Here is a 6802-nt window from a genome sequence, read left to right on the forward strand (position 1 = left end):
TCCTTCTCAGAGCACAGCTGAATTACCTTCACCTGTGCTCCTGCAGCTGACTCATCACTTGCTTCAGCTGGTTAATCAGAGGTTCAGGCTGTGATCAACAGTTTCCCTTACATTGCTGCTAAAAAGACAACTGCTTAATTGCTCAGTAGTTCTGTTTCCTTTATATTTCTTTCAGAGATTCCTGACATGATATAATGCAGTTATGTCTAAGAATGTGGAATATAAAATGGTTGTTTTTTTTTTTTTGTTTGTTTGTTTTTCAGGCATTTTTGTCTAAGTGTTCTACTGAAAAAATAACCCAGAATGCAAATTCAATCTTTAGCATCATTTTGCTTGTTGGTTTGGACCTCATTTGAAGATAAAAACAACACAACAGAAATATTTTTCTTCAGTATTAAACTGATTGGTTCTTTGGAAAGGATCAGAACTCCTGCCTTGGATTCATTTTAGCCCACCCTTATGCATGCTTTGTTCTCACTTCGCTCACTTCAGTCTTCTGGGCCCACTGAAACAAGGACAATACCTCATAACCAAAATAATTGCTTTGACAAAACCATGCCAGTAATGGCCACCAAATGACTTTAGGTTTAGGGCTGTGTCCTAACAGGTTTCTATGAAGCTCTTCAGGATGAACGTCTTGAGTTTAATTGACTGGCTTGGAAACCTTGCTAAAAGGACATAAGTCTGCATCAAATATTCTTTTCCTGCTCACGAAGCAGCAAGAGTCTTTTGGAAAACAACTGTTAACACTGAAGTTCCTTTCTGAGGGTTGAAATATGTGCTGCTTGTAGAGTAATCAGAACAACCAGCCTTTTACTCATGGCTTCACATTTCACTGGCAAAGAAGGAGAGAAGCAACTAACCCTCAATATACTGACAATTTCCAGTGTAGTGAAGCTCACTGGGGAATTACACAACAAAAAAGAGAGGTGAAGCACGTCTGGAGAAATGATGTATCTTCTTTCTGATTCTCTATCTCCAGGGCCAAGAAGTGTATTCTGGTCCTAATGTGTCTGGCTGCATCTTATCTACATTTTCTGCCAAACCTCTGAAGCTCCTCTGGGCTTTCTGCAAGCACTCAAGATGATGAGATAGAGCAGATGTCTTTCCTGCGAGATTTCTGGTGCCTTTGTTCAGGCTCATGAGGCCTGGGTTCCTCAGCCCCTTTTGCCTCACCCTACAGCTTTTGCAATGGGAATGACCATTGTGGTCGCAAGCACAGCATCCCCAGGAATTAGCTGTATATAATGCATTTCACTCATTGTGTAATCCCACAACAAAGCCTACAACCTGAGCAAGAGTTGTCCTACCATCCTCATCCTTCCAGCCCCTGAAGCAGCTTTCTGCAGCAAGAAAGACTTAGTTGTGCTTACATATAAATGCTTCCTACTTCACAGTCCTCCTGACACCAATGCTGGGAGTGCCAATGCTTCTGGAACAGTCTTCTCCAGCAGAATGGAATCAGTTTCATTCGCTGTACTCCATGGGTTCAGCTGGGTTTCAGAGTGACATGTGGAAAAGCCATGAAATCACACTTGTCACTATGAAAGCTGCAGAGCTGTTGACAACCTGTTCTCCTGAATAGTTTTTTACTAACTGATTGCAGTGCTGGTGCACTTTTCCAGTCTGACAAAGCGTGTGTAGTAATCATCTCAAAACTGCTTGCCTTCAGGATGAACATCAAGCTCTTGGGACCTGGAAAGAGCCACCTGCATCTTGCTGTCTGGGAATGCTACATGTACACACACATATGCATTTATAAATGCAGATAAAAAGCATAACCTTGTCATTGTCCCTGACCAGAATATAGTTAATGGCTCCCACTTTATTTAAAAAGAAACAAAAAAGAAATAAATACTGATGTAATTAAGTAATTTGTGTTTGTAATCACTAACATCATGCTTCCCAGCACTGTTACAAACCACATACTTCATGATATAACACATGGAGAATGAACCATATGTCTGCAAAAGGAGCCACGTAAGTCATTATGTAGAAGCAATATTTTCAACTTGAAACATAATTCACAGGAACTAGTGGGTACTTAATCATTTCTGCACCCTTTTTCCTTGGAAGGAGAGCTTAAGAAAATGTAGCTCAGTTCACTGCGATTGCATTGGTGCAAATGCATTTTGAAATCTCAGAAATTTATAATGCAGATTGTTTCAGACAATCAAAATCATGTTACCAGTGCGTGGTGTGCAGGAATATGTGACTCTTGCTCTGCTGCAGCCACCCACCCTCGGTTGTCATCTCCCTCACTACAGAGATTCATGGTCATTTCCCTGGTAGGATGAAAGCTTATCCCTCCAGGCTAGCCATAAAACCTTCCTCCACTGGGGCAGTGCAGGCAGCTCCAAACAAAAGAGCCTTTTGTTTTCCCTGGTTTCAGTGATAACATATTCCTTTAGCACAAGGTTAAGCCAGTTCCCCTCTGGCCCCCCAGCACATAGCTTGTGGAACTGTCTGCGCACAGCTACCAAGGGAGATTTCTCCCATCTCTCTGGAGCTCCAGAAAAGAAAAAAGAAAGAAAGGAAGAAAAAAAGATTGCACTATTAGTAAGTTCCTCTTTTCCACAGTTCCTTTCTTACCTATTTTTAAGTCCTCACCTAGGACCTTCCTGGAGTTATCAGCTTTATCGTAAAAGAACCCAGAAATTAGATACGTGAAGAGAGAGAAAGTTAAACAGATGTGCACATGAACATAGATTGATACACTTTAGACTGTCACAGAACTTGGAGTCCCTTCCCTTATTGGGAAGTTCCCCATTTCCTTACAAAACAATGATGTGTATATATATATATATATATATATATATATATTTCCAAAGCATCCTGAAAACACAAGTGCAGATAGATGCACTTCTTCCTTTTTCATGCAATTACATATTGAGTACTTTGTGTGTAATGCCCTGACAACTGCTCTTATTTTTACCTCTTTTGGTATCGACTTGGATGCTGTTTGCTTTCCATTACAACCAAGGATGGCTACAATTTAAAAACCATCTCTAGGACTACTTAGTTTTAAATATTAGAAGAAATATTACAATAGAGCCCTGGATTCACTGTTAGCCTGTGAGATAATTTATTCCTCACAATGATGGAGGAGGACTGGAAACAAGAACCACCGGCATGTTTCTCTTGCAAGTTTACAGTATGCAACAAGGTAGGAGAGATGCCACTGGAGCTACATTAAAAAATGATACGATATCATTTTAATGCTCCGTTACAATAATTTTCTATTCCCAATATTACAGAAAATATATTGTGGCTTCAATACCTTCGCAGATTGTGAAGCAAAACATTAAGGTTTAATTTCACAGGAACACAGACAGTGTTGGAGCTGCTACAAATACACAGCTCCAAGACCCCATTGCATTAAAGAGCCAGGCTGGGTGAACACTCACACACTGCATGCTGCTCCTGGGTACCCGTTACACTCACAGCATTCAGCCTCTCATTATGGAATCTGTCAGCAAGGTCCCAGTCATGGCTCTGAGCGAAGCACAGACACAAATGGGAGACGTCAGAAAGTCTGAGCTCAGTTTGGAGGGGCTTATCCCTCTGGCCGAGAGCCCCACCCCCGTTGCTTGGCCAGCAAGCCTGGGGGCCAGATGCCAAACTGTATAGGACGTATCCCCAGCAGCAGCTAAGCTGATGACTGCACACAGACCTTATGCTGCCAGTTCTTAAGTTGTTTCACATCTAGTGAGTAGAGCTCCCACAGCTGCCTTGTCCTCCTAGATGATAGATGCTTTTGACTGACACCCTGTAGTATTTAAGGAGGATTTATTATAGTTTTCTTGCATAGAGTTGCTACTTTTTGTCACTTTACAGTGAAACAAATAGCATGGAAGAAAGGGAGTCTTTAGCCTGCTTTTTGACTCTCTTGCATACATAAAACCTCACTTTTTTAGGGTTCCAAGACAGAATTCAAAGGGCTGAAGCAAATAGCAAGCCACTGTTTCCTCTCAACGCTGCAATTATGTGTTATCTGACATACACCGAACAAGTAATGACATGAAATTAAATATCACTGCAGGGCTGCCATACAGAGGGTAAAGGTCTTAACAACATAACCATGTGCACTGCTATCATCTTTCCCAACGAAGCCATTCCCCCAAAGCCAGCAGGAAAACTTCACGGGGTAAAATTTCACTTCTATTTGCAATTTTGAGACCTAATTAATTGTACAGACATTAATTAACTGTACAGAAATGAATACTGTGAAAAGTGGAAGACGGAGACTCCCAGTAACACTTCACAGATCACAAGAGAGATCTCTTGGTGTTACCTGTCTGGGTTCAACCATCCCTGAACAAGGTCTCCTTGACTGATTGCAGGATGGGACACATTGCTCCTGACAGAGCACTGTGTAGCCAGCCCTTGACAGCAGAGCGTTTATGGAGCAAATCAAATCCTTCACCTGATATCAGCATCTTCTTATTACTCTTTGCACAAATTGCCACGGAAACTTGCATACAAGTAAATGCCTACTACATCACGTCTCTGCTCTTTATGATTTAGATGAGTTTGTTATAGATGAATACATAGTACATAGTGAAGATGGTGACAGTAATTCTATTTAGTTGTCTAATATACTCTCCAAGATCTGCAACATGGTGAGAACAATAAAAAAGAAATCCAAACCATTACAAGTACTAATATTGGTCCTCTACAAAAGCCTTTTGTCCATCAGTCTTGGTTATGGATGGCTGTTCTGTGTTGTTTCACACAGGTGATGCCCCAAATGCCCTCTCACATGCTAATAAACATGTATTAATTGAAAATACTGAGCTGTGAACACTTCACAGAAAAGATAAAAAAAAGGAAAAAGAAGAAATACCCTGGTATTCATATAAGAGTATTATTTTCAAGTAATTTATAAACTATGCTATCATCACTATACCAGTTCATCAGCTGTAATCAGATTCATATGCGTAAGCATGTACTGTTGATTGATGTAATTTCTGGAATAGATTCAGAAAACAGTCACCAACATCTTAGGCTTTTACAAATGGTCCCAACTCAAGAGCAGAGGAGAATGTCTGGCTTTGTTTCCAGATTCCAGAACAACACACAAACATAAAAAGCGCTTGTTTTAGCTACAATAAGGCACCTTGCAACACTGCATTTTATCAGTGCAGTTATATTCCTTCTGCATACCGCAGATAATATTCACAGAATCATGTAATTGTAGAATCATTGTATGTCTTGTGTGAGAATGGAGCTTAAAGCCCATTCAGCCTCAACCCTGCCATGGGCTGGCTGCCCCCATCAGATCAGGCCACACAGGGCTCCAACCAGCCTGGTTTTGGGCATCTCCAGGGATGGGGCACCCACAGCTTCTCTGGAAATTCTGTTCCAGTGCCTCATCATCTAGCATAATAAGCAGTTTCAGAGAAATCTGTGTTCTGGAGAGACTTTTGAAGCAAGAAAATGAGGTTATTACTGTCCTCTGTTTCACATATTGCATATTAACCCTTCTGTCTGTGGTCAGCTCAAACATAAGCCTGTAGCTGGCTCTGGCAGAGATGTTCCACAGCCCCACTGGTTGTACTCCCAGCCAGTCTGGTCTAAGAAGCACCAGAGGGAGAGGCAGGGGCTCAGCTGCCATTCTGAAGGCAAGAAGCTGGAAGATAAAAGTAGATCCCTTCTCCACTAAGCATAGCAATTTACCATAATGAAGGCCCAGAGGCAGGACTTGCTCACAAACACACACACACACATACACGAAGGAAGAATAAACATTCTCATAATCTTTTGACACAGAGCTCAGATGAGAACTGCCCATGAACAGGCTGCTGGCCAAGTGCTGGATCTGCAACACTCTGCAACGGGGAGCACAGGCTGCCGAGTTCCTGAACTAGAGGTCTTATTGATGGCAGCTCCTTGGGCAGATGCTGGGCTTCACTGAGCACGTTCCTGTGGCTTGTCTGAGGCTTCATTCAGAAAATAAACTCTTGAAAGCAAAGACTTCAAAAGAAAACAAAGGAGGAATCTTTACTCTCCAATAAAGATGTTAAGGACTGCAAATTAAAAATAGTAAACCTAGAGCAAATCTGATCTCCAGAAACAGAAGTACCACTCTGTACAAGCCACCGTGTTAGAGATAACGATGCCCAGTCCTGCCCTAGCCCTTTGACACTGATCTGCTCTAACACAGCAGCTGCTCTGGGGGCATCTCATAATTAATACTTCTTGTTGTATGTTTCCTGCTGGATACCTGATGTACGAGGCATTTCCAGACTCCAAGAAATTCACAGTTTCAGCCTCAAGATGCTCAGTTTTTTTTCAAATGATATCCAATTAGTTCTAATTGTCTCTTTTCATTCATTTCTAAAGGGGATCCAATTAAAGTTCTGTGCTGGCTGTTTCCCTCCTAGCACTGGGGCTGGGAACAGTAGCACAGTCAGGGTGTGGATCCTGAAGGGATTTGCTCACTGGGAACACCCAGGGCACCTCAGTGCCTCTTGGAGTGCCATGAGCCAAACACATGAGATGTAGCCTGGAGTAAAAACTCACGGTCCGGTGATGATGGTGTTCTAGGTTCCAACAAAAAGCACTTTCCCTTTCTGCCACCAGCTAAATTCTGCCATCATGAGAAGAGACAAAAGGCAGATTTTGGTTCAACAGAGGCCCAACAGCTATGAACACAAATCGCTTCTCATCTACATAAGTAAACGATATGTGCAGTTGTCTTCCTTTGATACTCATTTACTTCAGCTTCAAAGTCTTGGCAAAATGTGATCTTGAGCTTTCTGTGAATAGTTTAAGACGTTACTTTAAATTTCAATGTAGC

The sequence above is a fragment of the Excalfactoria chinensis genome, chromosome 5, assembly GCF_039878825.1.
Source record: "Excalfactoria chinensis isolate bCotChi1 chromosome 5, bCotChi1.hap2, whole genome shotgun sequence".
NCBI lineage: Eukaryota > Metazoa > Chordata > Aves > Galliformes > Phasianidae > Excalfactoria > Excalfactoria chinensis.